We start from the raw sequence: 27,144 nt of genomic DNA, 5'->3' as shown, positions 1-27,144 counted from the left end.
GGGCACGCAATGAAATTACTACGAGCAGCGGAATAAAGGGAGGAGAGACGCTGGTCCACTGTTGGACTGCTACCATAGAAATGTTACCTGTAAATACGCAGAGCTACTCCCTCTAAGTGCTGGAAGACAGTGTGCACCGAGGCCCGTTAGCTCAGTTGGTTAGAGCGTCGTGCTAATAACGCGAAGGTCGTGGGTTCGATCCCCCCACGGGCCAATACGATTTTTCTATTTCAAAAAGGCAACGCCTATTTCGGCGGGGAAGTGTGGTGACTAAGAAATCGTGTGGGAGCAGATAGGGGACCCGAAAGCGACTTGTCGGGACGCGCTAAAACACTTCACAGGTCACAGCACGCTGAACACACTGTTTCTCGTCCGATCACCGCTACTGCGCGACGCTGGGCGTTGTCAGTGCTTGGGCGGGTGACCGCCTGCGAACACAGGGCGCTGCCGACAGTTTCAATTCGTATTTCTCTTTTCTCGTCGGTTTCGGAGCTGCAGCGCTATTCGGTCAAGGGCACTGGCGCCACGTTTTGCCTCTCGGTATGCCAAGTCGCGCCGTGCGGCCACAGTGAAAAGAAGGAGCGTGTTGTAAAATTTTCAACAAAGAAAAAAAGAAATGTACTAGTAATAAAACTGAATTTGTCTGACAGAACATGTAAAATCACACAATGCACGATAACAGGCAGCAGGTCTTTACTTGAGGCATAAGTAATGTTGTGCCCGCCTCGCCATACCTCTCTCAGTCGTTTCGCGTGCTTGTCCTTCTGATATAGGCCGATTGGAGAGCGTCAGCTCTCGCGTCAGCCGAGCAAAGTCGAGACAAGTCGAGACTCAAGCGGAATCGACGCACACAATATAGGGTGGCCTGCAGCGAGTAAGAGGGGGAAAGAAACATTAATTTAAGGACGCGTGGCAAAAGTACTCATACGCAGAAGTAAAACGGAGGCTGCGGTGGCCGGGAATCGAACCCGGATCAACTGCTTGGAAGGCAACTATGCTGACCATTACACCACCACCGCACGGTTTTCTTCTGCGCACGCCCCGCTGTGTCTGCTTCGAGCCTGTCGGCGGCGGCCGAAGGTGGTCGCAGCAGTAGGCGCATTACGGGGTAGGCGAGCGCATCCAGACAGCGTCTCTACGCACATTTCGCGTCCTTTGGCAAGAGTCGTCGCGTGCGTGCGCCGCAACACTACTAAGACGATCGCGTTCGGGCGTCATTTTTAAGCAGTGCAGCGCAGGATTCAGCGTTTGTAGCATTCTCTCGAGAGGATGCCACGGCGCTGGACGGCAGTCCCACTTTCCCTTCAGACGTCTGCCGCGGAAAGCACAAGGAAGCTGCGAACTAGCTGGGCATCGGTGGTTCAGTGGTAGAATGCTCGCCTGCCACGCGGGCGGCCCGGGTTCGATTCCCGGCCGATGCATCATTTTGTTTTTCCCCGATAGTGGAGCTGCGAGTCTTTCGCACTCGAAGTGCGTGGGCCACGAGAATGGACCGCGGGATTCCGTGTGGAAACAGCCAAACACGCAGCGCGCACGTCTTCTCGTTTGGACTCCTGCGTGCTATTGTACATACTGGCGTCGGCCTAGCATCGCAAGTTGCCTGCAGCGCTGGGAATGCACGTGTAGTAACAGAAAAAATGAGCCAGCAAGTGCAGACTCTCTACCACTAGTATTTGCTACTTGCCGAGATTCCAGAAGGTTTGGCAATCACGTGCCTCGGTAGCGCAGTAGGCAGCGCGTAAGTCTCATAATCTTAAGGTCGTGAGTTCGATCCTCACCCGGGGCATTTAATTTACTTTCGTTCACAGCTGAATTGACGGCTCTGGGGTTGAGAAGGAGCAAAACAGCTTGTAGTTTGTTATCCACAAGGTTTCAACAACTCAGCGTGAAAATGCTTACTTCCCGTTATTACTAATTGCAGTTCTTTTGTGAAATTTTCAAGAAAAAATGTACTAGTACTAAAACTGAATTTCGTATGATATAACATGTAAAGTCACACAGTGTATGGCCTGCTATACCTGTATAACGACAGGCTGCAGGTCTTTACTTGCGAAATAAGTAAATAAATATTACTACTCACAGGTTTGCTTTTCCTCCTACCCCTGTAACAACGAGGCCAAAAGCAACGGACTGTGACTTTTGCCATGCGCGCCTCGGCATGGGAGCGCGAAAAGATGGTCGCAAACAGGGAAAGTGCGACACGGAAAGCCAGTGGAAGGGGTGTAAACCCCGAAAAAAGTGTGCGCGTCCGGTGTGGTCTAGTGGCTAGGATACCTGGCTTTCACCCAGGAGGCCCGGGTTCGATTCCCGGTACCGGAATGTAATTTTTTCGGAACAAATCACGACAAGTTTGGACAGAGCGAAATGCTGTTTTCACGTCCTCCTCGCGTTATAGCTACTGGTTCATAAACGTGAGCTGAAAACAGTCGAGAGAAACGGGCACGCAATGAAATTACTACGAGCAGCGGAATAAAGGGAGGAGAGACGCTGGTCCACTGTTGGACTGCTACCATAGAAATGTTACCTGTAAATACGCAGAGCTACTCCCTCTAAGTGCTGGAAGACAGTGTGCACCGAGGCCCGTTAGCTCAGTTGGTTAGAGCGTCGTGCTAATAACGCGAAGGTCGTGGGTTCGATCCCCCCACGGGCCAATACGATTTTTCTATTTAAAAAAGGCAACGCCTATTTCGGCGGGGAAGTGTGGTGACTAAGAAATCGTGTGGGAGCAGATAGGGGACCCGAAAGCGACTTGTCGGGACGCGCTAAAACACTTCACAGGTCACAGCACGCTGAACACACTGTTTCTCGTCCGATCACCGCTACTGCGCGACGCTGGGCGTTGTCAGTGCTTGGGCGGGTGACCGCCTGCGAACACAGGGCGCTGCCGACAGTTTCAATTCGTATTTCTCTTTTCTCGTCGGTTTCGGAGCTGCAGCGCTATTCGGTCAAGGGCACTGGCGCCACGTTTTGCCTCTCGGTATGCCAAGTCGCGCCGTGCGGCCACAGTGAAAAGAAGGAGCGTGTTGTAAAATTTTCAACAAAGAAAAAAAGAAATGTACTAGTAATAAAACTGAATTTGTCTGACAGAACATGTAAAATCACACAATGCACGATAACAGGCAGCAGGTCTTTACTTGAGGCATAAGTAATGTTGTGCCCGCCTCGCCATACCTCTCTCAGTCGTTTCGCGTGCTTGTCCTTCTGATATAGGCCGATTGGAGAGCGTCAGCTCTCGCGTCAGCCGAGCAAAGTCGAGACAAGTCGAGACTCAAGCGGAATCGACGCACACAATATAGGGTGGCCTGCAGCGAGTAAGAGGGGGAAAGAAACATTAATTTAAGGACGCGTGGCAAAAGTACTCATACGCAGAAGTAAAACGGAGGCTGCGGTGGCCGGGAATCGAACCCGGATCAACTGCTTGGAAGGCAACTATGCTGACCATTACACCACCACCGCACGGTTTTCTTCTGCGCACGCCCCGCTGTGTCTGCTTCGAGCCTGTCGGCGGCGGCCGAAGGTGGTCGCAGCAGTAGGCGCATTACGGGGTAGGCGAGCGCATCCAGACAGCGTCTCTACGCACATTTCGCGTCCTTTGGCAAGAGTCGTCGCGTGCGTGCGCCGCAACACTACTAAGACGATCGCGTTCGGGCGTCATTTTTAAGCAGTGCAGCGCAGGATTCAGCGTTTGTAGCATTCTCTCGAGAGGATGCCACGGCGCTGGACGGCAGTCCCACTTTCCCTTCAGACGTCTGCCGCGGAAAGCACAAGGAAGCTGCGAACTAGCTGGGCATCGGTGGTTCAGTGGTAGAATGCTCGCCTGCCACGCGGGCGGCCCGGGTTCGATTCCCGGCCGATGCATCATTTTGTTTTTCCCCGATAGTGGAGCTGCGAGTCTTTCGCACTCGAAGTGCGTGGGCCACGAGAATGGACCGCGGGATTCCGTGTGGAAACAGCCAAACACGCAGCGCGCACGTCTTCTCGTTTGGACTCCTGCGTGCTATTGTACATACTGGCGTCGGCCTAGCATCGCAAGTTGCCTGCAGCGCTGGGAATGCACGTGTAGTAACAGAAAAAATGAGCCAGCAAGTGCAGACTCTCTACCACTAGTATTTGCTACTTGCCGAGATTCCAGAAGGTTTGGCAATCACGTGCCTCGGTAGCGCAGTAGGCAGCGCGTAAGTCTCATAATCTTAAGGTCGTGAGTTCGATCCTCACCCGGGGCATTTAATTTACTTTCGTTCACAGCTGAATTGACGGCTCTGGGGTTGAGAAGGAGCAAAACAGCTTGTAGTTTGTTATCCACAAGGTTTCAACAACTCAGCGTGAAAATGCTTACTTCCCGTTATTACTAATTGCAGTTCTTTTGTGAAATTTTCAAGAAAAAATGTACTAGTACTAAAACTGAATTTCGTATGATATAACATGTAAAGTCACACAGTGTATGGCCTGCTATACCTGTATAACGACAGGCTGCAGGTCTTTACTTGCGAAATAAGTAAATAAATATTACTACTCACAGGTTTGCTTTTCCTCCTACCCCTGTAACAACGAGGCCAAAAGCAACGGACTGTGACTTTTGCCATGCGCGCCTCGGCATGGGAGCGCGAAAAGATGGTCGCAAACAGGGAAAGTGCGACACGGAAAGCCAGTGGAAGGGGTGTAAACCCCGAAAAAAGTGTGCGCGTCCGGTGTGGTCTAGTGGCTAGGATACCTGGCTTTCACCCAGGAGGCCCGGGTTCGATTCCCGGTACCGGAATGTAATTTTTTCGGAACAAATCACGACAAGTTTGGACAGAGCGAAATGCTGTTTTCACGTCCTCCTCGCGTTATAGCTACTGGTTCATAAACGTGAGCTGAAAACAGTCGAGAGAAACGGGCACGCAATGAAATTACTACGAGCAGCGGAATAAAGGGAGGAGAGACGCTGGTCCACTGTTGGACTGCTACCATAGAAATGTTACCTGTAAATACGCAGAGCTACTCCCTCTAAGTGCTGGAAGACAGTGTGCACCGAGGCCCGTTAGCTCAGTTGGTTAGAGCGTCGTGCTAATAACGCGAAGGTCGTGGGTTCGATCCCCCCACGGGCCAATACGATTTTTCTATTTAAAAAAGGCAACGCCTATTTCGGCGGGGAAGTGTGGTGACTAAGAAATCGTGTGGGAGCAGATAGGGGACCCGAAAGCGACTTGTCGGGACGCGCTAAAACACTTCACAGGTCACAGCACGCTGAACACACTGTTTCTCGTCCGATCACCGCTACTGCGCGACGCTGGGCGTTGTCAGTGCTTGGGCGGGTGACCGCCTGCGAACACAGGGCGCTGCCGACAGTTTCAATTCGTATTTCTCTTTTCTCGTCGGTTTCGGAGCTGCAGCGCTATTCGGTCAAGGGCACTGGCGCCACGTTTTGCCTCTCGGTATGCCAAGTCGCGCCGTGCGGCCACAGTGAAAAGAAGGAGCGTGTTGTAAAATTTTCAACAAAGAAAAAAAGAAATGTACTAGTAATAAAACTGAATTTGTCTGACAGAACATGTAAAATCACACAATGCACGATAACAGGCAGCAGGTCTTTACTTGAGGCATAAGTAATGTTGTGCCCGCCTCGCCATACCTCTCTCAGTCGTTTCGCGTGCTTGTCCTTCTGATATAGGCCGATTGGAGAGCGTCAGCTCTCGCGTCAGCCGAGCAAAGTCGAGACAAGTCGAGACTCAAGCGGAATCGACGCACACAATATAGGGTGGCCTGCAGCGAGTAAGAGGGGGAAAGAAACATTAATTTAAGGACGCGTGGCAAAAGTACTCATACGCAGAAGTAAAACGGAGGCTGCGGTGGCCGGGAATCGAACCCGGATCAACTGCTTGGAAGGCAACTATGCTGACCATTACACCACCACCGCACGGTTTTCTTCTGCGCACGCCCCGCTGTGTCTGCTTCCCGCCTGTCGGCGGCGGCCGAAGGTGGTCGCAGCAGTAGGCGCATTACGGGGTAGGCGAGCGCATCCAGACAGCGTCTCTACGCACATTTCGCGTCCTTTGGCAAGAGTCGTCGCGTGCGTGCGCCGCAACACTACTAAGACGATCGCGTTCGGGCGTCATTTTTAAGCAGTGCAGCGCAGGATTCAGCGTTTGTAGCATTCTCTCGAGAGGATGCCACGGCGCTGGACGGCAGTCCCACTTTCCCTTCAGACGTCTGCCGCGGAAAGCACAAGGAAGCTGCGAACTAGCTGGGCATCGGTGGTTCAGTGGTAGAATGCTCGCCTGCCACGCGGGCGGCCCGGGTTCGATTCCCGGCCGATGCATCATTTTGTTTTTCCCCGATAGTGGAGCTGCGAGTCTTTCGCACTCGAAGTGCGTGGGCCACGAGAATGGACCGCGGGATTCCGTGTGGAAACAGCCAAACACGCAGCGCGCACGTCTTCTCGTTTGGACTCCTGCGTGCTATTGTACATACTGGCGTCGGCCTAGCATCGCAAGTTGCCTGCAGCGCTGGGAATGCACGTGTAGTAACAGAAAAAATGAGCCAGCAAGTGCAGACTCTCTACCACTAGTATTTGCTACTTGCCGAGATTCCAGAAGGTTTGGCAATCACGTGCCTCGGTAGCGCAGTAGGCAGCGCGTAAGTCTCATAATCTTAAGGTCGTGAGTTCGATCCTCACCCGGGGCATTTAATTTACTTTCGTTCACAGCTGAATTGACGGCTCTGGGGTTGAGAAGGAGCAAAACAGCTTGTAGTTTGTTATCCACAAGGTTTCAACAACTCAGCGTGAAAATGCTTACTTCCCGTTATTACTAATTGCAGTTCTTTTGTGAAATTTTCAAGAAAAAATGTACTAGTACTAAAACTGAATTTCGTATGATATAACATGTAAAGTCACACAGTGTATGGCCTGCTATACCTGTATAACGACAGGCTGCAGGTCTTTACTTGCGAAATAAGTAAATAAATATTACTACTCACAGGTTTGCTTTTCCTCCTACCCCTGTAACAACGAGGCCAAAAGCAACGGACTGTGACTTTTGCCATGCGCGCCTCGGCATGGGAGCGCGAAAAGATGGTCGCAAACAGGGAAAGTGCGACACGGAAAGCCAGTGGAAGGGGTGTAAACCCCGAAAAAAGTGTGCGCGTCCGGTGTGGTCTAGTGGCTAGGATACCTGGCTTTCACCCAGGAGGCCCGGGTTCGATTCCCGGTACCGGAATGTAATTTTTTCGGAACAAATCACGACAAGTTTGGACAGAGCGAAATGCTGTTTTCACGTCCTCCTCGCGTTATAGCTACTGGTTCATAAACGTGAGCTGAAAACAGTCGAGAGAAACGGGCACGCAATGAAATTACTACGAGCAGCGGAATAAAGGGAGGAGAGACGCTGGTCCACTGTTGGACTGCTACCATAGAAATGTTACCTGTAAATACGCAGAGCTACTCCCTCTAAGTGCTGGAAGACAGTGTGCACCGAGGCCCGTTAGCTCAGTTGGTTAGAGCGTCGTGCTAATAACGCGAAGGTCGTGGGTTCGATCCCCCCACGGGCCAATACGATTTTTCTATTTCAAAAAGGCAACGCCTATTTCGGCGGGGAAGTGTGGTGACTAAGAAATCGTGTGGGAGCAGATAGGGGACCCGAAAGCGACTTGTCGGGACGCGCTAAAACACTTCACAGGTCACAGCACGCTGAACACACTGTTTCTCGTCCGATCACCGCTACTGCGCGACGCTGGGCGTTGTCAGTGCTTGGGCGGGTGACCGCCTGCGAACACAGGGCGCTGCCGACAGTTTCAATTCGTATTTCTCTTTTCTCGTCGGTTTCGGAGCTGCAGCGCTATTCGGTCAAGGGCACTGGCGCCACGTTTTGCCTCTCGGTATGCCAAGTCGCGCCGTGCGGCCACAGTGAAAAGAAGGAGCGTGTTGTAAAATTTTCAACAAAGAAAAAAAGAAATGTACTAGTAATAAAACTGAATTTGTCTGACAGAACATGTAAAATCACACAATGCACGATAACAGGCAGCAGGTCTTTACTTGAGGCATAAGTAATGTTGTGCCCGCCTCGCCATACCTCTCTCAGTCGTTTCGCGTGCTTGTCCTTCTGATATAGGCCGATTGGAGAGCGTCAGCTCTCGCGTCAGCCGAGCAAAGTCGAGACAAGTCGAGACTCAAGCGGAATCGACGCACACAATATAGGGTGGCCTGCAGCGAGTAAGAGGGGGAAAGAAACATTAATTTAAGGACGCGTGGCAAAAGTACTCATACGCAGAAGTAAAACGGAGGCTGCGGTGGCCGGGAATCGAACCCGGATCAACTGCTTGGAAGGCAACTATGCTGACCATTACACCACCACCGCACGGTTTTCTTCTGCGCACGCCCCGCTGTGTCTGCTTCGAGCCTGTCGGCGGCGGCCGAAGGTGGTCGCAGCAGTAGGCGCATTACGGGGTAGGCGAGCGCATCCAGACAGCGTCTCTACGCACATTTCGCGTCCTTTGGCAAGAGTCGTCGCGTGCGTGCGCCGCAACACTACTAAGACGATCGCGTTCGGGCGTCATTTTTAAGCAGTGCAGCGCAGGATTCAGCGTTTGTAGCATTCTCTCGAGAGGATGCCACGGCGCTGGACGGCAGTCCCACTTTCCCTTCAGACGTCTGCCGCGGAAAGCACAAGGAAGCTGCGAACTAGCTGGGCATCGGTGGTTCAGTGGTAGAATGCTCGCCTGCCACGCGGGCGGCCCGGGTTCGATTCCCGGCCGATGCATCATTTTGTTTTTCCCCGATAGTGGAGCTGCGAGTCTTTCGCACTCGAAGTGCGTGGGCCACGAGAATGGACCGCGGGATTCCGTGTGGAAACAGCCAAACACGCAGCGCGCACGTCTTCTCGTTTGGACTCCTGCGTGCTATTGTACATACTGGCGTCGGCCTAGCATCGCAAGTTGCCTGCAGCGCTGGGAATGCACGTGTAGTAACAGAAAAAATGAGCCAGCAAGTGCAGACTCTCTACCACTAGTATTTGCTACTTGCCGAGATTCCAGAAGGTTTGGCAATCACGTGCCTCGGTAGCGCAGTAGGCAGCGCGTAAGTCTCATAATCTTAAGGTCGTGAGTTCGATCCTCACCCGGGGCATTTAATTTACTTTCGTTCACAGCTGAATTGACGGCTCTGGGGTTGAGAAGGAGCAAAACAGCTTGTAGTTTGTTATCCACAAGGTTTCAACAACTCAGCGTGAAAATGCTTACTTCCCGTTATTACTAATTGCAGTTCTTTTGTGAAATTTTCAAGAAAAAATGTACTAGTACTAAAACTGAATTTCGTATGATATAACATGTAAAGTCACACAGTGTATGGCCTGCTATACCTGTATAACGACAGGCTGCAGGTCTTTACTTGCGAAATAAGTAAATAAATATTACTACTCACAGGTTTGCTTTTCCTCCTACCCCTGTAACAACGAGGCCAAAAGCAACGGACTGTGACTTTTGCCATGCGCGCCTCGGCATGGGAGCGCGAAAAGATGGTCGCAAACAGGGAAAGTGCGACACGGAAAGCCAGTGGAAGGGGTGTAAACCCCGAAAAAAGTGTGCGCGTCCGGTGTGGTCTAGTGGCTAGGATACCTGGCTTTCACCCAGGAGGCCCGGGTTCGATTCCCGGTACCGGAATGTAATTTTTTCGGAACAAATCACGACAAGTTTGGACAGAGCGAAATGCTGTTTTCACGTCCTCCTCGCGTTATAGCTACTGGTTCATAAACGTGAGCTGAAAACAGTCGAGAGAAACGGGCACGCAATGAAATTACTACGAGCAGCGGAATAAAGGGAGGAGAGACGCTGGTCCACTGTTGGACTGCTACCATAGAAATGTTACCTGTAAATACGCAGAGCTACTCCCTCTAAGTGCTGGAAGACAGTGTGCACCGAGGCCCGTTAGCTCAGTTGGTTAGAGCGTCGTGCTAATAACGCGAAGGTCGTGGGTTCGATCCCCCCACGGGCCAATACGATTTTTCTATTTAAAAAAGGCAACGCCTATTTCGGCGGGGAAGTGTGGTGACTAAGAAATCGTGTGGGAGCAGATAGGGGACCCGAAAGCGACTTGTCGGGACGCGCTAAAACACTTCACAGGTCACAGCACGCTGAACACACTGTTTCTCGTCCGATCACCGCTACTGCGCGACGCTGGGCGTTGTCAGTGCTTGGGCGGGTGACCGCCTGCGAACACAGGGCGCTGCCGACAGTTTCAATTCGTATTTCTCTTTTCTCGTCGGTTTCGGAGCTGCAGCGCTATTCGGTCAAGGGCACTGGCGCCACGTTTTGCCTCTCGGTATGCCAAGTCGCGCCGTGCGGCCACAGTGAAAAGAAGGAGCGTGTTGTAAAATTTTCAACAAAGAAAAAAAGAAATGTACTAGTAATAAAACTGAATTTGTCTGACAGAACATGTAAAATCACACAATGCACGATAACAGGCAGCAGGTCTTTACTTGAGGCATAAGTAATGTTGTGCCCGCCTCGCCATACCTCTCTCAGTCGTTTCGCGTGCTTGTCCTTCTGATATAGGCCGATTGGAGAGCGTCAGCTCTCGCGTCAGCCGAGCAAAGTCGAGACAAGTCGAGACTCAAGCGGAATCGACGCACACAATATAGGGTGGCCTGCAGCGAGTAAGAGGGGGAAAGAAACATTAATTTAAGGACGCGTGGCAAAAGTACTCATACGCAGAAGTAAAACGGAGGCTGCGGTGGCCGGGAATCGAACCCGGATCAACTGCTTGGAAGGCAACTATGCTGACCATTACACCACCACCGCACGGTTTTCTTCTGCGCACGCCCCGCTGTGTCTGCTTCCCGCCTGTCGGCAGCGGCCGAAGGTGGTCGCAGCAGTAGGCGCATTACGGGGTAGGCGAGCGCATCCAGACAGCGTCTCTACGCACATTTCGCGTCCTTTGGCAAGAGTCGTCGCGTGCGTGCGCCGCAACACTACTAAGACGATCGCGTTCGGGCGTCATTTTTAAGCAGTGCAGCGCAGGATTCAGCGTTTGTAGCATTCTCTCGAGAGGATGCCACGGCGCTGGACGGCAGTCCCACTTTCCCTTCAGACGTCTGCCGCGGAAAGCACAAGGAAGCTGCGAACTAGCTGGGCATCGGTGGTTCAGTGGTAGAATGCTCGCCTGCCACGCGGGCGGCCCGGGTTCGATTCCCGGCCGATGCATCATTTTGTTTTTCCCCGATAGTGGAGCTGCGAGTCTTTCGCACTCGAAGTGCGTGGGCCACGAGAATGGACCGCGGGATTCCGTGTGGAAACAGCCAAACACGCAGCGCGCACGTCTTCTCGTTTGGACTCCTGCGTGCTATTGTACATACTGGCGTCGGCCTAGCATCGCAAGTTGCCTGCAGCGCTGGGAATGCACGTGTAGTAACAGAAAAAATGAGCCAGCAAGTGCAGACTCTCTACCACTAGTATTTGCTACTTGCCGAGATTCCAGAAGGTTTGGCAATCACGTGCCTCGGTAGCGCAGTAGGCAGCGCGTAAGTCTCATAATCTTAAGGTCGTGAGTTCGATCCTCACCCGGGGCATTTAATTTACTTTCGTTCACAGCTGAATTGACGGCTCTGGGGTTGAGAAGGAGCAAAACAGCTTGTAGTTTGTTATCCACAAGGTTTCAACAACTCAGCGTGAAAATGCTTACTTCCCGTTATTACTAATTGCAGTTCTTTTGTGAAATTTTCAAGAAAAAATGTACTAGTACTAAAACTGAATTTCGTATGATATAACATGTAAAGTCACACAGTGTATGGCCTGCTATACCTGTATAACGACAGGCTGCAGGTCTTTACTTGCGAAATAAGTAAATAAATATTACTACTCACAGGTTTGCTTTTCCTCCTACCCCTGTAACAACGAGGCCAAAAGCAACGGACTGTGACTTTTGCCATGCGCGCCTCGGCATGGGAGCGCGAAAAGATGGTCGCAAACAGGGAAAGTGCGACACGGAAAGCCAGTGGAAGGGGTGTAAACCCCGAAAAAAGTGTGCGCGTCCGGTGTGGTCTAGTGGCTAGGATACCTGGCTTTCACCCAGGAGGCCCGGGTTCGATTCCCGGTACCGGAATGTAATTTTTTCGGAACAAATCACGACAAGTTTGGACAGAGCGAAATGCTGTTTTCACGTCCTCCTCGCGTTATAGCTACTGGTTCATAAACGTGAGCTGAAAACAGTCGAGAGAAACGGGCACGCAATGAAATTACTACGAGCAGCGGAATAAAGGGAGGAGAGACGCTGGTCCACTGTTGGACTGCTACCATAGAAATGTTACCTGTAAATACGCAGAGCTACTCCCTCTAAGTGCTGGAAGACAGTGTGCACCGAGGCCCGTTAGCTCAGTTGGTTAGAGCGTCGTGCTAATAACGCGAAGGTCGTGGGTTCGATCCCCCCACGGGCCAATACGATTTTTCTATTTAAAAAAGGCAACGCCTATTTCGGCGGGGAAGTGTGGTGACTAAGAAATCGTGTGGGAGCAGATAGGGGACCCGAAAGCGACTTGTCGGGACGCGCTAAAACACTTCACAGGTCACAGCACGCTGAACACACTGTTTCTCGTCCGATCACCGCTACTGCGCGACGCTGGGCGTTGTCAGTGCTTGGGCGGGTGACCGCCTGCGAACACAGGGCGCTGCCGACAGTTTCAATTCGTATTTCTCTTTTCTCGTCGGTTTCGGAGCTGCAGCGCTATTCGGTCAAGGGCACTGGCGCCACGTTTTGCCTCTCGGTATGCCAAGTCGCGCCGTGCGGCCACAGTGAAAAGAAGGAGCGTGTTGTAAAATTTTCAACAAAGAAAAAAAGAAATGTACTAGTAATAAAACTGAATTTGTCTGACAGAACATGTAAAATCACACAATGCACGATAACAGGCAGCAGGTCTTTACTTGAGGCATAAGTAATGTTGTGCCCGCCTCGCCATACCTCTCTCAGTCGTTTCGCGTGCTTGTCCTTCTGATATAGGCCGATTGGAGAGCGTCAGCTCTCGCGTCAGCCGAGCAAAGTCGAGACAAGTCGAGACTCAAGCGGAATCGACGCACACAATATAGGGTGGCCTGCAGCGAGTAAGAGGGGGAAAGAAACATTAATTTAAGGACGCGTGGCAAAAGTACTCATACGCAGAAGTAAAACGGAGGCTGCGGTGGCCGGGAATCGAACCCGGATCAACTGCTTGGAAGGCAACTATGCTGACCATTACACCACCACCGCACGGTTTTCTTCTGCGCACGCCCCGCTGTGTCTGCTTCCCGCCTGTCGGCAGCGGCCGAAGGTGGTCGCAGCAGTAGGCGCATTACGGGGTAGGCGAGCGCATCCAGACAGCGTCTCTACGCACATTTCGCGTCCTTTGGCAAGAGTCGTCGCGTGCGTGCGCCGCAACACTACTAAGACGATCGCGTTCGGGCGTCATTTTTAAGCAGTGCAGCGCAGGATTCAGCGTTTGTAGCATTCTCTCGAGAGGATGCCACGGCGCTGGACGGCAGTCCCACTTTCCCTTCAGACGTCTGCCGCGGAAAGCACAAGGAAGCTGCGAACTAGCTGGGCATCGGTGGTTCAGTGGTAGAATGCTCGCCTGCCACGCGGGCGGCCCGGGTTCGATTCCCGGCCGATGCATCATTTTGTTTTTCCCCGATAGTGGAGCTGCGAGTCTTTCGCACTCGAAGTGCGTGGGCCACGAGAATGGACCGCGGGATTCCGTGTGGAAACAGCCAAACACGCAGCGCGCACGTCTTCTCGTTTGGACTCCTGCGTGCTATTGTACATACTGGCGTCGGCCTAGCATCGCAAGTTGCCTGCAGCGCTGGGAATGCACGTGTAGTAACAGAAAAAATGAGCCAGCAAGTGCAGACTCTCTACCACTAGTATTTGCTACTTGCCGAGATTCCAGAAGGTTTGGCAATCACGTGCCTCGGTAGCGCAGTAGGCAGCGCGTAAGTCTCATAATCTTAAGGTCGTGAGTTCGATCCTCACCCGGGGCATTTAATTTACTTTCGTTCACAGCTGAATTGACGGCTCTGGGGTTGAGAAGGAGCAAAACAGCTTGTAGTTTGTTATCCACAAGGTTTCAACAACTCAGCGTGAAAATGCTTACTTCCCGTTATTACTAATTGCAGTTCTTTTGTGAAATTTTCAAGAAAAAATGTACTAGTACTAAAACTGAATTTCGTATGATATAACATGTAAAGTCACACAGTGTATGGCCTGCTATACCTGTATAACGACAGGCTGCAGGTCTTTACTTGCGAAATAAGTAAATAAATATTACTACTCACAGGTTTGCTTTTCCTCCTACCCCTGTAACAACGAGGCCAAAAGCAACGGACTGTGACTTTTGCCATGCGCGCCTCGGCATGGGAGCGCGAAAAGATGGTCGCAAACAGGGAAAGTGCGACACGGAAAGCCAGTGGAAGGGGTGTAAACCCCGAAAAAAGTGTGCGCGTCCGGTGTGGTCTAGTGGCTAGGATACCTGGCTTTCACCCAGGAGGCCCGGGTTCGATTCCCGGTACCGGAATGTAATTTTTTCGGAACAAATCACGACAAGTTTGGACAGAGCGAAATGCTGTTTTCACGTCCTCCTCGCGTTATAGCTACTGGTTCATAAACGTGAGCTGAAAACAGTCGAGAGAAACGGGCACGCAATGAAATTACTACGAGCAGCGGAATAAAGGGAGGAGAGACGCTGGTCCACTGTTGGACTGCTACCATAGAAATGTTACCTGTAAATACGCAGAGCTACTCCCTCTAAGTGCTGGAAGACAGTGTGCACCGAGGCCCGTTAGCTCAGTTGGTTAGAGCGTCGTGCTAATAACGCGAAGGTCGTGGGTTCGATCCCCCCACGGGCCAATACGATTTTTCTATTTAAAAAAGGCAACGCCTATTTCGGCGGGGAAGTGTGGTGACTAAGAAATCGTGTGGGAGCAGATAGGGGACCCGAAAGCGACTTGTCGGGACGCACTAAAACACTTCACAGGTCACAGCACGCTGAACACACTGTTTCTCGTCCGATCACCGCTACTGCGCGACGCTGGGCGTTGTCAGTGCTTGGGCGGGTGACCGCCTGCGAACACAGGGCGCTGCCGACAGTTTCAATTCGTATTTCTCTTTTCTCGTCGGTTTCGGAGCTGCAGCGCTATTCGGTCAAGGGCACTGGCGCCACGTTTTGCCTCTCGGTATGCCAAGTCGCGCCGTGCGGCCACAGTGAAAAGAAGGAGCGTGTTGTAAAATTTTCAACAAAGAAAAAAAGAAATGTACTAGTAATAAAACTGAATTTGTCTGACAGAACATGTAAAATCACACAATGCACGATAACAGGCAGCAGGTCTTTACTTGAGGCATAAGTAATGTTGTGCCCGCCTCGCCATACCTCTCTCAGTCGTTTCGCGTGCTTGTCCTTCTGATATAGGCCGATTGGAGAGCGTCAGCTCTCGCGTCAGCCGAGCAAAGTCGAGACAAGTCGAGACTCAAGCGGAATCGACGCACACAATATAGGGTGGCCTGCAGCGAGTAAGAGGGGGAAAGAAACATTAATTTAAGGACGCGTGGCAAAAGTACTCATACGCAGAAGTAAAACGGAGGCTGCGGTGGCCGGGAATCGAACCCGGATCAACTGCTTGGAAGGCAACTATGCTGACCATTACACCACCACCGCACGGTTTTCTTCTGCGCACGCCCCGCTGTGTCTGCTTCCCGCCTGTCGGCAGCGGCCGAAGGTGGTCGCAGCAGTAGGCGCATTACGGGGTAGGCGAGCGCATCCAGACAGCGTCTCTACGCACATTTCGCGTCCTTTGGCAAGAGTCGTCGCGTGCGTGCGCCGCAACACTACTAAGACGATCGCGTTCGGGCGTCATTTTTAAGCAGTGCAGCGCAGGATTCAGCGTTTGTAGCATTCTCTCGAGAGGATGCCACGGCGCTGGACGGCAGTCCCACTTTCCCTTCAGACGTCTGCCGCGGAAAGCACAAGGAAGCTGCGAACTAGCTGGGCATCGGTGGTTCAGTGGTAGAATGCTCGCCTGCCACGCGGGCGGCCCGGGTTCGATTCCCGGCCGATGCATCATTTTGTTTTTCCCCGATAGTGGAGCTGCGAGTCTTTCGCACTCGAAGTGCGTGGGCCACGAGAATGGACCGCGGGATTCCGTGTGGAAACAGCCAAACACGCAGCGCGCACGTCTTCTCGTTTGGACTCCTGCGTGCTATTGTACATACTGGCGTCGGCCTAGCATCGCAAGTTGCCTGCAGCGCTGGGAATGCACGTGTAGTAACAGAAAAAATGAGCCAGCAAGTGCAGACTCTCTACCACTAGTATTTGCTACTTGCCGAGATTCCAGAAGGTTTGGCAATCACGTGCCTCGGTAGCGCAGTAGGCAGCGCGTAAGTCTCATAATCTTAAGGTCGTGAGTTCGATCCTCACCCGGGGCATTTAATTTACTTTCGTTCACAGCTGAATTGACGGCTCTGGGGTTGAGAAGGAGCAAAACAGCTTGTAGTTTGTTATCCACAAGGTTTCAACAACTCAGCGTGAAAATGCTTACTTCCCGTTATTACTAATTGCAGTTCTTTTGTGAAATTTTCAAGAAAAAATGTACTAGTACTAAAACTGAATTTCGTATGATATAACATGTAAAGTCACACAGTGTATGGCCTGCTATACCTGTATAACGACAGGCTGCAGGTCTTTACTTGCGAAATAAGTAAATAAATATTACTACTCACAGGTTTGCTTTTCCTCCTACCCCTGTAACAACGAGGCCAAAAGCAACGGACTGTGACTTTTGCCATGCGCGCCTCGGCATGGGAGCGCGAAAAGATGGTCGCAAACAGGGAAAGTGCGACACGGAAAGCCAGTGGAAGGGGTGTAAACCCCGAAAAAAGTGTGCGCGTCCGGTGTGGTCTAGTGGCTAGGATACCTGGCTTTCACCCAGGAGGCCCGGGTTCGATTCCCGGTACCGGAATGTAATTTTTTCGGAACAAATCACGACAAGTTTGGACAGAGCGAAATGCTGTTTTCACGTCCTCCTCGCGTTATAGCTACTGGTTCATAAACGTGAGCTGAAAACAGTCGAGAGAAACGGGCACGCAATGAAATTACTACGAGCAGCGGAATAAAGGGAGGAGAGACGCTGGTCCACTGTTGGACTGCTACCATAGAAATGTTACCTGTAAATACGCAGAGCTACTCCCTCTAAGTGCTGGAAGACAGTGTGCACCGAGGCCCGTTAGCTCAGTTGGTTAGAGCGTCGTGCTAATAACGCGAAGGTCGTGGGTTCGATCCCCCCACGGGCCAATACGATTTTTCTATTTAAAAAAGGCAACGCCTATTTCGGCGGGGAAGTGTGGTGACTAAGAAATCGTGTGGGAGCAGATAGGGGACCCGAAAGCGACTTGTCGGGACGCACTAAAACACTTCACAGGTCACAGCACGCTGAACACACTGTTTCTCGTCCGATCACCGCTACTGCGCGACGCTGGGCGTTGTCAGTGCTTGGGCGGGTGACCGCCTGCGAACACAGGGCGCTGCCGACAGTTTCAATTCGTATTTCTCTTTTCTCGTCGGTTTCGGAGCTGCAGCGCTATTCGGTCAAGGGCACTGGCGCCACGTTTTGCCTCTCGGTATGCCAAGTCGCGCCGTGCGGCCACAGTGAAAAGAAGGAGCGTGTTGTAAAATTTTCAACAAAGAAAAAAAGAAATGTACTAGTAATAAAACTGAATTTGTCTGACAGAACATGTAAAATCACACAATGCACGATAACAGGCAGCAGGTCTTTACTTGAGGCATAAGTAATGTTGTGCCCGCCTCGCCATACCTCTCTCAGTCGTTTCGCGTGCTTGTCCTTCTGATATAGGCCGATTGGAGAGCGTCAGCTCTCGCGTCAGCCGAGCAAAGTCGAGACAAGTCGAGACTCAAGCGGAATCGACGCACACAATATAGGGTGGCCTGCAGCGAGTAAGAGGGGGAAAGAAACATTAATTTAAGGACGCGTGGCAAAAGTACTCATACGCAGAAGTAAAACGGAGGCTGCGGTGGCCGGGAATCGAACCCGGATCAACTGCTTGGAAGGCAACTATGCTGACCATTACACCACCACCGCACGGTTTTCTTCTGCGCACGCCCCGCTGTGTCTGCTTCCCGCCTGTCGGCGGCGGCCGAAGGTGGTCGCAGCAGTAGGCGCATTACGGGGTAGGCGAGCGCATCCAGACAGCGTCTCTACGCACATTTCGCGTCCTTTGGCAAGAGTCGTCGCGTGCGTGCGCCGCAACACTACTAAGACGATCGCGTTCGGGCGTCATTTTTAAGCAGTGCAGCGCAGGATTCAGCGTTTGTAGCATTCTCTCGAGAGGATGCCACGGCGCTGGACGGCAGTCCCACTTTCCCTTCAGACGTCTGCCGCGGAAAGCACAAGGAAGCTGCGAACTAGCTGGGCATCGGTGGTTCAGTGGTAGAATGCTCGCCTGCCACGCGGGCGGCCCGGGTTCGATTCCCGGCCGATGCATCATTTTGTTTTTCCCCGATAGTGGAGCTGCGAGTCTTTCGCACTCGAAGTGCGTGGGCCACGAGAATGGACCGCGGGATTCCGTGTGGAAACAGCCAAACACGCAGCGCGCACGTCTTCTCGTTTGGACTCCTGCGTGCTATTGTACATACTGGCGTCGGCCTAGCATCGCAAGTTGCCTGCAGCGCTGGGAATGCACGTGTAGTAACAGAAAAAATGAGCCAGCAAGTGCAGACTCTCTACCACTAGTATTTGCTACTTGCCGAGATTCCAGAAGGTTTGGCAATCACGTGCCTCGGTAGCGCAGTAGGCAGCGCGTAAGTCTCATAATCTTAAGGTCGTGAGTTCGATCCTCACCCGGGGCATTTAATTTACTTTCGTTCACAGCTGAATTGACGGCTCTGGGGTTGAGAAGGAGCAAAACAGCTTGTAGTTTGTTATCCACAAGGTTTCAACAACTCAGCGTGAAAATGCTTACTTCCCGTTATTACTAATTGCAGTTCTTTTGTGAAATTTTCAAGAAAAAATGTACTAGTACTAAAACTGAATTTCGTATGATATAACATGTAAAGTCACACAGTGTATGGCCTGCTATACCTGTATAACGACAGGCTGCAGGTCTTTACTTGCGAAATAAGTAAATAAATATTACTACTCACAGGTTTGCTTTTCCTCCTACCCCTGTAACAACGAGGCCAAAAGCAACGGACTGTGACTTTTGCCATGCGCGCCTCGGCATGGGAGCGCGAAAAGATGGTCGCAAACAGGGAAAGTGCGACACGGAAAGCCAGTGGAAGGGGTGTAAACCCCGAAAAAGTGTGCGCGTCCGGTGTGGTCTAGTGGCTAGGATACCTGGCTTTCACCCAGGAGGCCCGGGTTCGATTCCCGGTACCGGAATGTAATTTTTTCGGAACAAATCACGACAAGTTTGGACAGAGCGAAATGCTGTTTTCACGTCCTCCTCGCGTTATAGCTACTGGTTCATAAACGTGAGCTGAAAACAGTCGAGAGAAACGGGCACGCAATGAAATTACTACGAGCAGCGGAATAAAGGGAGGAGAGACGCTGGTCCACTGTTGGACTGCTACCATAGAAATGTTACCTGTAAATACGCAGAGCTACTCCCTCTAAGTGCTGGAAGACAGTGTGCACCGAGGCCCGTTAGCTCAGTTGGTTAGAGCGTCGTGCTAATAACGCGAAGGTCGTGGGTTCGATCCCCCCACGGGCCAATACGATTTTTCTATTTAGAAAAGGCAACGCCTATTTCGGCGGGGAAGTGTGGTGACTAAGAAATCGTGTGGGAGCAGATAGGGGACCCGAAAGCGACTTGTCGGGACGCACTAAAACACTTCACAGGTCACAGCACGCTGAACACACTGTTTCTCGTCCGATCACCGCTACTGCGCGACGCTGGGCGTTGTCAGTGCTTGGGCGGGTGACCGCCTGCGAACACAGGGCGCTGCCGACAGTTTCAATTCGTATTTCTCTTTTCTCGTCGGTTTCGGAGCTGCAGCGCTATTCGGTCAAGGGCACTGGCGCCACGTTTTGCCTCTCGGTATGCCAAGTCGCGCCGTGCGGCCACAGTGAAAAGAAGGAGCGTGTTGTAAAATTTTCAACAAAGAAAAAAAGAAATGTACTAGTAATAAAACTGAATTTGTCTGACAGAACATGTAAAATCACACAATGCACGATAACAGGCAGCAGGTCTTTACTTGAGGCATAAGTAATGTTGTGCCCGCCTCGCCATACCTCTCTCAGTCGTTTCGCGTGCTTGTCCTTCTGATATAGGCCGATTGGAGAGCGTCAGCTCTCGCGTCAGCCGAGCAAAGTCGAGACAAGTCGAGACTCAAGCGGAATCGACGCACACAATATAGGGTGGCCTGCAGCGAGTAAGAGGGGGAAAGAAACATTAATTTAAGGACGCGTGGCAAAAGTACTCATACGCAGAAGTAAAACGGAGGCTGCGGTGGCCGGGAATCGAACCCGGATCAACTGCTTGGAAGGCAACTATGCTGACCATTACACCACCACCGCACGGTTTTCTTCTGCGCACGCCCCGCTGTGTCTGCTTCCCGCCTGTCGGCGGCGGCCGAAGGTGGTCGCAGCAGTAGGCGCATTACGGGGTAGGCGAGCGCATCCAGACAGCGTCTCTACGCACATTTCGCGTCCTTTGGCAAGAGTCGTCGCGTGCGTGCGCCGCAACACTACTAAGACGATCGCGTTCGGGCGTCATTTTTAAGCAGTGCAGCGCAGGATTCAGCGTTTGTAGCATTCTCTCGAGAGGATGCCACGGCGCTGGACGGCAGTCCCACTTTCCCTTCAGACGTCTGCCGCGGAAAGCACAAGGAAGCTGCGAACTAGCTGGGCATCGGTGGTTCAGTGGTAGAATGCTCGCCTGCCACGCGGGCGGCCCGGGTTCGATTCCCGGCCGATGCATCATTTTGTTTTTCCCCGATAGTGGAGCTGCGAGTCTTTCGCACTCGAAGTGCGTGGGCCACGAGAATGGACCGCGGGATTCCGTGTGGAAACAGCCAAACACGCAGCGCGCACGTCTTCTCGTTTGGACTCCTGCGTGCTATTGTACATACTGGCGTCGGCCTAGCATCGCAAGTTGCCTGCAGCGCTGGGAATGCACGTGTAGTAACAGAAAAAATGAGCCAGCAAGTGCAGACTCTCTACCACTAGTATTTGCTACTTGCCGAGATTCCAGAAGGTTTGGCAATCACGTGCCTCGGTAGCGCAGTAGGCAGCGCGTAAGTCTCATAATCTTAAGGTCGTGAGTTCGATCCTCACCCGGGGCATTTAATTTACTTTCGTTCACAGCTGAATTGACGGCTCTGGGGTTGAGAAGGAGCAAAACAGCTTGTAGTTTGTTATCCACAAGGTTTCAACAACTCAGCGTGAAAATGCTTACTTCCCGTTATTACTAATTGCAGTTCTTTTGTGAAATTTTCAAGAAAAAATGTACTAGTACTAAAACTGAATTTCGTATGATATAACATGTAAAGTCACACAGTGTATGGCCTGCTATACCTGTATAACGACAGGCTGCAGGTCTTTACTTGCGAAATAAGTAAATAAATATTACTACTCACAGGTTTGCTTTTCCTCCTACCCCTGTAACAACGAGGCCAAAAGCAACGGACTGTGACTTTTGCCATGCGCGCCTCGGCATGGGAGCGCGAAAAGATGGTCGCAAACAGGGAAAGTGCGACACGGAAAGCCAGTGGAAGGGGTGTAAACCCCGAAAAAGTGTGCGCGTCCGGTGTGGTCTAGTGGCTAGGATACCTGGTTTTCACCCAGGAGGCCCGGGTTCGATTCCCGGTACCGGAATGTAATTTTTTCGGAACAAATCACGACAAGTTTGGACAGAGCGAAATGCTGTTTTCACGTCCTCCTCGCGTTATAGCTACTGGTTCATAAACGTGAGCTGAAAACAGTCGAGAGAAACGGGCACGCAATGAAATTACTACGAGCAGCGGAATAAAGGGAGGAGAGACGCTGGTCCACTGTTGGACTGCTACCATAGAAATGTTACCTGTAAATACGCAGAGCTACTCCCTCTAAGTGCTGGAAGACAGTGTGCAACGAGGCCCGTTAGCTCAGTTGGTTAGAGCGTCGTGCTAATAACGCGAAGGTCGTGGGTTCGATCCCCCCACGGGCCAATACGATTTTTCTATTTAAAAAAGGCAACGCCTATTTCGGCGGGGAAGTGTGGTGACTAAGAAATCGTGTGGGAGCAGATAGGGGACCCGAAAGCGACTTGTCGGGACGCACTAAAACACTTCACAGGTCACAGCACGCTGAACACACTGTTTCTCGTCCGATCACCGCTACTGCGCGACGCTGGGCGTTGTCAGTGCTTGGGCGGGTGACCGCCTGCGAACACAGGGCGCTGCCGACAGTTTCAATTCGTATTTCTCTTTTCTCGTCGGTTTCGGAGCTGCAGCGCTATTCGGTCAAGGGCACTGGCGCCACGTTTTGCCTCTCGGTATGCCAAGTCGCGCCGTGCGGCCACAGTGAAAAGAAGGAGCGTGTTGTAAAATTTTCAACAAAGAAAAAAAGAAATGTACTAGTAATAAAACTGAATTTGTCTGACAGAACATGTAAAATCACACAATGCACGATAACAGGCAGCAGGTCTTTACTTGAGGCATAAGTAATGTTGTGCCCGCCTCGCCATACCTCTCTCAGTCGTTTCGCGTGCTTGTCCTTCTGATATAGGCCGATTGGAGAGCGTCAGCTCTCGCGTCAGCCGAGCAAAGTCGAGACAAGTCGAGACTCAAGCGGAATCGACGCACACAATATAGGGTGGCCTGCAGCGAGTAAGAGGGGGAAAGAAACATTAATTTAAGGACGCGTGGCAAAAGTACTCATACGCAGAAGTAAAACGGAGGCTGCGGTGGCCGGGAATCGAACCCGGATCAACTGCTTGGAAGGCAACTATGCTGACCATTACACCACCACCGCACGGTTTTCTTCTGCGCACGCCCCGCTGTGTCTGCTTCCCGCCTGTCGGCGGCGGCCGAAGGTGGTCGCAGCAGTAGGCGCATTACGGGGTAGGCGAGCGCATCCAGACAGCGTCTCTACGCACATTTCGCGTCCTTTGGCAAGAGTCGTCGCGTGCGTGCGCCGCAACACTACTAAGACGATCGCGTTCGGGCGTCATTTTTAAGCAGTGCAGCGCAGGATTCAGCGTTTGTAGCATTCTCTCGAGAGGATGCCACGGCGCTGGACGGCAGTCCCACTTTCCCTTCAGACGTCTGCCGCGGAAAGCACAAGGAAGCTGCGAACTAGCTGGGCATCGGTGGTTCAGTGGTAGAATGCTCGCCTGCCACGCGGGCGGCCCGGGTTCGATTCCCGGCCGATGCATCATTTTGTTTTTCCCCGATAGTGGAGCTGCGAGTCTTTCGCACTCGAAGTGCGTGGGCCACGAGAATGGACCGCGGGATTCCGTGTGGAAACAGCCAAACACGCAGCGCGCACGTCTTCTCGTTTGGACTCCTGCGTGCTATTGTACATACTGGCGTCGGCCTAGCATCGCAAGTTGCCTGCAGCGCTGGGAATGCACGTGTAGTAACAGAAAAAATGAGCCAGCAAGTGCAGACTCTCTACCACTAGTATTTGCTACTTGCCGAGATTCCAGAAGGTTTGGCAATCACGTGCCTCGGTAGCGCAGTAGGCAGCGCGTAAGTCTCATAATCTTAAGGTCGTGAGTTCGATCCTCACCCGGGGCATTTAATTTACTTTCGTTCACAGCTGAATTGACGGCTCTGGGGTTGAGAAGGAGCAAAACAGCTTGTAGTTTGTTATCCACAAGGTTTCAACAACTCAGCGTGAAAATGCTTACTTCCCGTTATTACTAATTGCAGTTCTTTTGTGAAATTTTCAAGAAAAAATGTACTAGTACTAAAACTGAATTTCGTATGATATAACATGTAAAGTCACACAGTGTATGGCCTGCTATACCTGTATAACGACAGGCTGCAGGTCTTTACTTGCGAAATAAGTAAATAAATATTACTACTCACAGGTTTGCTTTTCCTCCTACCCCTGTAACAACGAGGCCAAAAGCAACGGACTGTGACTTTTGCCATGCGCGCCTCGGCATGGGAGCGCGAAAAGATGGTCGCAAACAGGGAAAGTGCGACACGGAAAGCCAGTGGAAGGGGTGTAAACCCCGAAAAAAGTGTGCGCGTCCGGTGTGGTCTAGTGGCTAGGATACCTGGCTTTCACCCAGGAGGCCCGGGTTCGATTCCCGGTACCGGAATGTAATTTTTTCGGAACAAATCACGACAAGTTTGGACAGAGCGAAATGCTGTTTTCACGTCCTCCTCGCGTTATAGCTACTGGTTCATAAACGTGAGCTGAAAACAGTCGAGAGAAACGGGCACGCAATGAAATTACTACGAGCAGCGGAATAAAGGGAGGAGAGACGCTGGTCCACTGTTGGACTGCTACCATAGAAATGTTACCTGTAAATACGCAGAGCTACTCCCTCTAAGTGCTGGAAGACAGTGTGCACCGAGGCCCGTTAGCTCAGTTGGTTAGAGCGTCGTGCTAATAACGCGAAGGTCGTGGGTTCGATCCCCCCACGGGCCAATACGATTTTTCTATTTAAAAAAGGCAACGCCTATTTCGGCGGGGAAGTGTGGTGACTAAGAAATCGTGTGGGAGCAGATAGGGGACCCGAAAGCGACTTGTCGGGACGCACTAAAACACTTCACAGGTCACAGCACGCTGAACACACTGTTTCTCGTCCGATCACCGCTACTGCGCGACGCTGGGCGTTGTCAGTGCTTGGGCGGGTGACCGCCTGCGAACACAGGGCGCTGCCGACAGTTTCAATTCGTATTTCTCTTTTCTCGTCGGTTTCGGAGCTGCAGCGCTATTCGGTCAAGGGCACTGGCGCCACGTTTTGCCTCTCGGTATGCCAAGTCGCGCCGTGCGGCCACAGTGAAAAGAAGGAGCGTGTTGTAAAATTTTCAACAAAGAAAAAAAGAAATGTACTAGTAATAAAACTGAATTTGTCTGACAGAACATGTAAAATCACACAATGCACGATAACAGGCAGCAGGTCTTTACTTGAGGCATAAGTAATGTTGTGCCCGCCTCGCCATACCTCTCTCAGTCGTTTCGCGTGCTTGTCCTTCTGATATAGGCCGATTGGAGAGCGTCAGCTCTCGCGTCAGCCGAGCAAAGTCGAGACAAGTCGAGACTCAAGCGGAATCGACGCACACAATATAGGGTGGCCTGCAGCGAGTAAGAGGGGGAAAGAAACATTAATTTAAGGACGCGTGGCAAAAGTACTCATACGCAGAAGTAAAACGGAGGCTGCGGTGGCCGGGAATCGAACCCGGATCAACTGCTTGGAAGGCAACTATGCTGACCATTACACCACCACCGCACGGTTTTCTTCTGCGCACGCCCCGCTGTGTCTGCTTCCCGCCTGTCGGCGGCGGCCGAAGGTGGTCGCAGCAGTAGGCGCATTACGGGGTAGGCGAACGCATCCAGACAGCGTCTCTACGCACATTTCGCGTCCTTTGGCAAGAGTCGTCGCGTGCGTGCGCCGCAACACTACTAAGACGATCGCGTTCGGGCGTCATTTTTAAGCAGTGCAGCGCAGGATTCAGCGTTTGTAGCATTCTCTCGAGAGGATGCCACGGCGCTGGACGGCAGTCCCACTTTCCCTTCAGACGTCTGCCGCGGAAAGCACAAGGAAGCTGCGAACTAGCTGGGCATCGGTGGTTCAGTGGTAGAATGCTCGCCTGCCACGCGGGCGGCCCGGGTTCGATTCCCGGCCGATGCATCATTTTGTTTTTCCCCGATAGTGGAGCTGCGAGTCTTTCGCACTCGAAGTGCGTGGGCCACGAGAATGGACCGCGGGATTCCGTGTGGAAACAGCCAAACACGCAGCGCGCACGTCTTCTCGTTTGGACTCCTGCGTGCTATTGTACATACTGGCGTCGGCCTAGCATCGCAAGTTGCCTGCAGCGCTGGGAATGCACGTGTAGTAACAGAAAAAATGAGCCAGCAAGTGCAGACTCTCTACCACTAGTATTTGCTACTTGCCGAGATTCCAGAAGGTTTGGCAATCACGTGCCTCGGTAGCGCAGTAGGCAGCGCGTAAGTCTCATAATCTTAAGGTCGTGAGTTCGATCCTCACCCGGGGCATTTAATTTACTTTCGTTCACAGCTGAATTGACGGCTCTGGGGTTGAGAAGGAGCAAAACAGCTTGTAGTTTGTTATCCACAAGGTTTCAACAACTCAGCGTGAAAATGCTTACTTCCCGTTATTACTAATTGCAGTTCTTTTGTGAAATTTTCAAGAAAAAATGTACTAGTACTAAAACTGAATTTCGTATGATATAACATGTAAAGTCACACAGTGTATGGCCTGCTATACCTGTATAACGACAGGCTGCAGGTCTTTACTTGCGAAATAAGTAAATAAATATTACTACTCACAGGTTTGCTTTTCCTCCTACCCCTGTAACAACGAGGCCAAAAGCAACGGACTGTGACTTTTGCCATGCGCGCCTCGGCATGGGAGCGCGAAAAGATGGTCGCAAACAGGGAAAGTGCGACACGGAAAGCCAGTGGAAGGGGTGTAAACCCCGAAAAAAGTGTGCGCGTCCGGTGTGGTCTAGTGGCTAGGATACCTGGCTTTCACCCAGGAGGCCCGGGTTCGATTCCCGGTACCGGAATGTAATTTTTTCGGAACAAATCACGACAAGTTTGGACAGAGCGAAATGCTGTTTTCACGTCCTCCTCGCGTTATAGCTACTGGTTCATAAACGTGAGCTGAAAACAGTCGAGAGAAACGGGCACGCAATGAAATTACTACGAGCAGCGGAATAAAGGGAGGAGAGACGCTGGTCCACTGTTGGACTGCTACCATAGAAATGTTACCTGTAAATACGCAGAGCTACTCCCTCTAAGTGCTGGAAGACAGTGTGCACCGAGGCCCGTTAGCTCAGTTGGTTAGAGCGTCGTGCTAATAACGCGAAGGTCGTGGGTTCGATCCCCCCACGGGCCAATACGATTTTTCTATTTAAAAAAGGCAACGCCTATTTCGGCGGGGAAGTGTGGTGACTAAGAAATCGTGTGGGAGCAGATAGGGGACCCGAAAGCGACTTGTCGGGACGCACTAAAACACTTCAC

General features: G+C 51.8%; 56 non-coding genes across 56 annotated transcripts; 45 read left to right on the top strand and 11 right to left on the bottom strand.

The window, feature by feature from the left end:
* Positions 1 to 140: 140 nt before the first annotated feature.
* On the top strand, positions 141 to 214 carry Trnai-aau (transfer RNA isoleucine (anticodon AAU)). The gene has a single exon. It is a non-coding gene; the product is annotated as a tRNA-Ile (tRNA).
* Positions 215 to 947: 733 nt separating this feature from the next.
* Trnag-ucc (transfer RNA glycine (anticodon UCC)) lies at positions 948 to 1,019 on the bottom strand. Its single transcript has one exon. It is a non-coding gene; the product is annotated as a tRNA-Gly (tRNA).
* A 331-nt stretch (positions 1,020 to 1,350) lies between these two features.
* Positions 1,351 to 1,421, top strand: Trnag-gcc (transfer RNA glycine (anticodon GCC)). The gene has a single exon. It is a non-coding gene; the product is annotated as a tRNA-Gly (tRNA).
* A 292-nt stretch (positions 1,422 to 1,713) lies between these two features.
* Trnam-cau (transfer RNA methionine (anticodon CAU)) lies at positions 1,714 to 1,786 on the top strand. The gene has a single exon. It is a non-coding gene; the product is annotated as a tRNA-Met (tRNA).
* A 461-nt stretch (positions 1,787 to 2,247) lies between these two features.
* Positions 2,248 to 2,319, top strand: Trnae-uuc (transfer RNA glutamic acid (anticodon UUC)). The gene has a single exon. It is a non-coding gene; the product is annotated as a tRNA-Glu (tRNA).
* A 258-nt stretch (positions 2,320 to 2,577) lies between these two features.
* Positions 2,578 to 2,651, top strand: Trnai-aau (transfer RNA isoleucine (anticodon AAU)). Its single transcript has one exon. It is a non-coding gene; the product is annotated as a tRNA-Ile (tRNA).
* Positions 2,652 to 3,384: 733 nt separating this feature from the next.
* Trnag-ucc (transfer RNA glycine (anticodon UCC)) lies at positions 3,385 to 3,456 on the bottom strand. Its single transcript has one exon. It is a non-coding gene; the product is annotated as a tRNA-Gly (tRNA).
* A 331-nt stretch (positions 3,457 to 3,787) lies between these two features.
* Positions 3,788 to 3,858, top strand: Trnag-gcc (transfer RNA glycine (anticodon GCC)). The gene has a single exon. It is a non-coding gene; the product is annotated as a tRNA-Gly (tRNA).
* A 292-nt stretch (positions 3,859 to 4,150) lies between these two features.
* Positions 4,151 to 4,223, top strand: Trnam-cau (transfer RNA methionine (anticodon CAU)). The gene has a single exon. It is a non-coding gene; the product is annotated as a tRNA-Met (tRNA).
* Positions 4,224 to 4,684: 461 nt separating this feature from the next.
* On the top strand, positions 4,685 to 4,756 carry Trnae-uuc (transfer RNA glutamic acid (anticodon UUC)). The gene has a single exon. It is a non-coding gene; the product is annotated as a tRNA-Glu (tRNA).
* Positions 4,757 to 5,014: 258 nt separating this feature from the next.
* Positions 5,015 to 5,088, top strand: Trnai-aau (transfer RNA isoleucine (anticodon AAU)). Its single transcript has one exon. It is a non-coding gene; the product is annotated as a tRNA-Ile (tRNA).
* A 733-nt stretch (positions 5,089 to 5,821) lies between these two features.
* Trnag-ucc (transfer RNA glycine (anticodon UCC)) lies at positions 5,822 to 5,893 on the bottom strand. Its single transcript has one exon. It is a non-coding gene; the product is annotated as a tRNA-Gly (tRNA).
* Positions 5,894 to 6,224: 331 nt separating this feature from the next.
* Positions 6,225 to 6,295, top strand: Trnag-gcc (transfer RNA glycine (anticodon GCC)). The gene has a single exon. It is a non-coding gene; the product is annotated as a tRNA-Gly (tRNA).
* A 292-nt stretch (positions 6,296 to 6,587) lies between these two features.
* On the top strand, positions 6,588 to 6,660 carry Trnam-cau (transfer RNA methionine (anticodon CAU)). The gene has a single exon. It is a non-coding gene; the product is annotated as a tRNA-Met (tRNA).
* A 461-nt stretch (positions 6,661 to 7,121) lies between these two features.
* Trnae-uuc (transfer RNA glutamic acid (anticodon UUC)) lies at positions 7,122 to 7,193 on the top strand. The gene has a single exon. It is a non-coding gene; the product is annotated as a tRNA-Glu (tRNA).
* A 258-nt stretch (positions 7,194 to 7,451) lies between these two features.
* On the top strand, positions 7,452 to 7,525 carry Trnai-aau (transfer RNA isoleucine (anticodon AAU)). Its single transcript has one exon. It is a non-coding gene; the product is annotated as a tRNA-Ile (tRNA).
* Positions 7,526 to 8,258: 733 nt separating this feature from the next.
* Trnag-ucc (transfer RNA glycine (anticodon UCC)) lies at positions 8,259 to 8,330 on the bottom strand. Its single transcript has one exon. It is a non-coding gene; the product is annotated as a tRNA-Gly (tRNA).
* Positions 8,331 to 8,661: 331 nt separating this feature from the next.
* Positions 8,662 to 8,732, top strand: Trnag-gcc (transfer RNA glycine (anticodon GCC)). The gene has a single exon. It is a non-coding gene; the product is annotated as a tRNA-Gly (tRNA).
* Positions 8,733 to 9,024: 292 nt separating this feature from the next.
* Trnam-cau (transfer RNA methionine (anticodon CAU)) lies at positions 9,025 to 9,097 on the top strand. Its single transcript has one exon. It is a non-coding gene; the product is annotated as a tRNA-Met (tRNA).
* Positions 9,098 to 9,558: 461 nt separating this feature from the next.
* Trnae-uuc (transfer RNA glutamic acid (anticodon UUC)) lies at positions 9,559 to 9,630 on the top strand. Its single transcript has one exon. It is a non-coding gene; the product is annotated as a tRNA-Glu (tRNA).
* Positions 9,631 to 9,888: 258 nt separating this feature from the next.
* Positions 9,889 to 9,962, top strand: Trnai-aau (transfer RNA isoleucine (anticodon AAU)). The gene has a single exon. It is a non-coding gene; the product is annotated as a tRNA-Ile (tRNA).
* A 733-nt stretch (positions 9,963 to 10,695) lies between these two features.
* Trnag-ucc (transfer RNA glycine (anticodon UCC)) lies at positions 10,696 to 10,767 on the bottom strand. Its single transcript has one exon. It is a non-coding gene; the product is annotated as a tRNA-Gly (tRNA).
* A 331-nt stretch (positions 10,768 to 11,098) lies between these two features.
* Positions 11,099 to 11,169, top strand: Trnag-gcc (transfer RNA glycine (anticodon GCC)). Its single transcript has one exon. It is a non-coding gene; the product is annotated as a tRNA-Gly (tRNA).
* Positions 11,170 to 11,461: 292 nt separating this feature from the next.
* On the top strand, positions 11,462 to 11,534 carry Trnam-cau (transfer RNA methionine (anticodon CAU)). Its single transcript has one exon. It is a non-coding gene; the product is annotated as a tRNA-Met (tRNA).
* Positions 11,535 to 11,995: 461 nt separating this feature from the next.
* Positions 11,996 to 12,067, top strand: Trnae-uuc (transfer RNA glutamic acid (anticodon UUC)). The gene has a single exon. It is a non-coding gene; the product is annotated as a tRNA-Glu (tRNA).
* Positions 12,068 to 12,325: 258 nt separating this feature from the next.
* Positions 12,326 to 12,399, top strand: Trnai-aau (transfer RNA isoleucine (anticodon AAU)). The gene has a single exon. It is a non-coding gene; the product is annotated as a tRNA-Ile (tRNA).
* Positions 12,400 to 13,132: 733 nt separating this feature from the next.
* Positions 13,133 to 13,204, bottom strand: Trnag-ucc (transfer RNA glycine (anticodon UCC)). The gene has a single exon. It is a non-coding gene; the product is annotated as a tRNA-Gly (tRNA).
* A 331-nt stretch (positions 13,205 to 13,535) lies between these two features.
* On the top strand, positions 13,536 to 13,606 carry Trnag-gcc (transfer RNA glycine (anticodon GCC)). The gene has a single exon. It is a non-coding gene; the product is annotated as a tRNA-Gly (tRNA).
* Positions 13,607 to 13,898: 292 nt separating this feature from the next.
* Positions 13,899 to 13,971, top strand: Trnam-cau (transfer RNA methionine (anticodon CAU)). Its single transcript has one exon. It is a non-coding gene; the product is annotated as a tRNA-Met (tRNA).
* Positions 13,972 to 14,432: 461 nt separating this feature from the next.
* On the top strand, positions 14,433 to 14,504 carry Trnae-uuc (transfer RNA glutamic acid (anticodon UUC)). The gene has a single exon. It is a non-coding gene; the product is annotated as a tRNA-Glu (tRNA).
* Positions 14,505 to 14,762: 258 nt separating this feature from the next.
* Trnai-aau (transfer RNA isoleucine (anticodon AAU)) lies at positions 14,763 to 14,836 on the top strand. The gene has a single exon. It is a non-coding gene; the product is annotated as a tRNA-Ile (tRNA).
* A 733-nt stretch (positions 14,837 to 15,569) lies between these two features.
* Positions 15,570 to 15,641, bottom strand: Trnag-ucc (transfer RNA glycine (anticodon UCC)). The gene has a single exon. It is a non-coding gene; the product is annotated as a tRNA-Gly (tRNA).
* Positions 15,642 to 15,972: 331 nt separating this feature from the next.
* Positions 15,973 to 16,043, top strand: Trnag-gcc (transfer RNA glycine (anticodon GCC)). Its single transcript has one exon. It is a non-coding gene; the product is annotated as a tRNA-Gly (tRNA).
* A 292-nt stretch (positions 16,044 to 16,335) lies between these two features.
* Positions 16,336 to 16,408, top strand: Trnam-cau (transfer RNA methionine (anticodon CAU)). The gene has a single exon. It is a non-coding gene; the product is annotated as a tRNA-Met (tRNA).
* A 461-nt stretch (positions 16,409 to 16,869) lies between these two features.
* Trnae-uuc (transfer RNA glutamic acid (anticodon UUC)) lies at positions 16,870 to 16,941 on the top strand. Its single transcript has one exon. It is a non-coding gene; the product is annotated as a tRNA-Glu (tRNA).
* Positions 16,942 to 17,199: 258 nt separating this feature from the next.
* On the top strand, positions 17,200 to 17,273 carry Trnai-aau (transfer RNA isoleucine (anticodon AAU)). The gene has a single exon. It is a non-coding gene; the product is annotated as a tRNA-Ile (tRNA).
* A 733-nt stretch (positions 17,274 to 18,006) lies between these two features.
* Trnag-ucc (transfer RNA glycine (anticodon UCC)) lies at positions 18,007 to 18,078 on the bottom strand. The gene has a single exon. It is a non-coding gene; the product is annotated as a tRNA-Gly (tRNA).
* Positions 18,079 to 18,409: 331 nt separating this feature from the next.
* On the top strand, positions 18,410 to 18,480 carry Trnag-gcc (transfer RNA glycine (anticodon GCC)). The gene has a single exon. It is a non-coding gene; the product is annotated as a tRNA-Gly (tRNA).
* A 292-nt stretch (positions 18,481 to 18,772) lies between these two features.
* On the top strand, positions 18,773 to 18,845 carry Trnam-cau (transfer RNA methionine (anticodon CAU)). The gene has a single exon. It is a non-coding gene; the product is annotated as a tRNA-Met (tRNA).
* A 460-nt stretch (positions 18,846 to 19,305) lies between these two features.
* On the top strand, positions 19,306 to 19,377 carry Trnae-uuc (transfer RNA glutamic acid (anticodon UUC)). Its single transcript has one exon. It is a non-coding gene; the product is annotated as a tRNA-Glu (tRNA).
* A 258-nt stretch (positions 19,378 to 19,635) lies between these two features.
* Positions 19,636 to 19,709, top strand: Trnai-aau (transfer RNA isoleucine (anticodon AAU)). Its single transcript has one exon. It is a non-coding gene; the product is annotated as a tRNA-Ile (tRNA).
* Positions 19,710 to 20,442: 733 nt separating this feature from the next.
* On the bottom strand, positions 20,443 to 20,514 carry Trnag-ucc (transfer RNA glycine (anticodon UCC)). The gene has a single exon. It is a non-coding gene; the product is annotated as a tRNA-Gly (tRNA).
* Positions 20,515 to 20,845: 331 nt separating this feature from the next.
* Positions 20,846 to 20,916, top strand: Trnag-gcc (transfer RNA glycine (anticodon GCC)). The gene has a single exon. It is a non-coding gene; the product is annotated as a tRNA-Gly (tRNA).
* A 292-nt stretch (positions 20,917 to 21,208) lies between these two features.
* On the top strand, positions 21,209 to 21,281 carry Trnam-cau (transfer RNA methionine (anticodon CAU)). Its single transcript has one exon. It is a non-coding gene; the product is annotated as a tRNA-Met (tRNA).
* Positions 21,282 to 21,741: 460 nt separating this feature from the next.
* Positions 21,742 to 21,813, top strand: Trnae-uuc (transfer RNA glutamic acid (anticodon UUC)). Its single transcript has one exon. It is a non-coding gene; the product is annotated as a tRNA-Glu (tRNA).
* A 258-nt stretch (positions 21,814 to 22,071) lies between these two features.
* On the top strand, positions 22,072 to 22,145 carry Trnai-aau (transfer RNA isoleucine (anticodon AAU)). Its single transcript has one exon. It is a non-coding gene; the product is annotated as a tRNA-Ile (tRNA).
* A 733-nt stretch (positions 22,146 to 22,878) lies between these two features.
* On the bottom strand, positions 22,879 to 22,950 carry Trnag-ucc (transfer RNA glycine (anticodon UCC)). The gene has a single exon. It is a non-coding gene; the product is annotated as a tRNA-Gly (tRNA).
* A 331-nt stretch (positions 22,951 to 23,281) lies between these two features.
* Trnag-gcc (transfer RNA glycine (anticodon GCC)) lies at positions 23,282 to 23,352 on the top strand. Its single transcript has one exon. It is a non-coding gene; the product is annotated as a tRNA-Gly (tRNA).
* A 292-nt stretch (positions 23,353 to 23,644) lies between these two features.
* On the top strand, positions 23,645 to 23,717 carry Trnam-cau (transfer RNA methionine (anticodon CAU)). The gene has a single exon. It is a non-coding gene; the product is annotated as a tRNA-Met (tRNA).
* A 461-nt stretch (positions 23,718 to 24,178) lies between these two features.
* Positions 24,179 to 24,250, top strand: Trnae-uuc (transfer RNA glutamic acid (anticodon UUC)). Its single transcript has one exon. It is a non-coding gene; the product is annotated as a tRNA-Glu (tRNA).
* A 258-nt stretch (positions 24,251 to 24,508) lies between these two features.
* Trnai-aau (transfer RNA isoleucine (anticodon AAU)) lies at positions 24,509 to 24,582 on the top strand. Its single transcript has one exon. It is a non-coding gene; the product is annotated as a tRNA-Ile (tRNA).
* Positions 24,583 to 25,315: 733 nt separating this feature from the next.
* On the bottom strand, positions 25,316 to 25,387 carry Trnag-ucc (transfer RNA glycine (anticodon UCC)). The gene has a single exon. It is a non-coding gene; the product is annotated as a tRNA-Gly (tRNA).
* A 331-nt stretch (positions 25,388 to 25,718) lies between these two features.
* On the top strand, positions 25,719 to 25,789 carry Trnag-gcc (transfer RNA glycine (anticodon GCC)). Its single transcript has one exon. It is a non-coding gene; the product is annotated as a tRNA-Gly (tRNA).
* A 292-nt stretch (positions 25,790 to 26,081) lies between these two features.
* Trnam-cau (transfer RNA methionine (anticodon CAU)) lies at positions 26,082 to 26,154 on the top strand. Its single transcript has one exon. It is a non-coding gene; the product is annotated as a tRNA-Met (tRNA).
* A 461-nt stretch (positions 26,155 to 26,615) lies between these two features.
* Positions 26,616 to 26,687, top strand: Trnae-uuc (transfer RNA glutamic acid (anticodon UUC)). Its single transcript has one exon. It is a non-coding gene; the product is annotated as a tRNA-Glu (tRNA).
* A 258-nt stretch (positions 26,688 to 26,945) lies between these two features.
* On the top strand, positions 26,946 to 27,019 carry Trnai-aau (transfer RNA isoleucine (anticodon AAU)). The gene has a single exon. It is a non-coding gene; the product is annotated as a tRNA-Ile (tRNA).
* The last annotated feature ends 125 nt before the right edge of the window (positions 27,020 to 27,144 follow it).

Source organism: Schistocerca gregaria, unplaced genomic scaffold (genome assembly GCF_023897955.1).
Source record: "Schistocerca gregaria isolate iqSchGreg1 unplaced genomic scaffold, iqSchGreg1.2 ptg000564l, whole genome shotgun sequence".
Lineage (NCBI taxonomy): Eukaryota > Metazoa > Arthropoda > Insecta > Orthoptera > Acrididae > Schistocerca > Schistocerca gregaria.
This window is presented reverse-complemented; position numbering and strand designations above follow the sequence as displayed.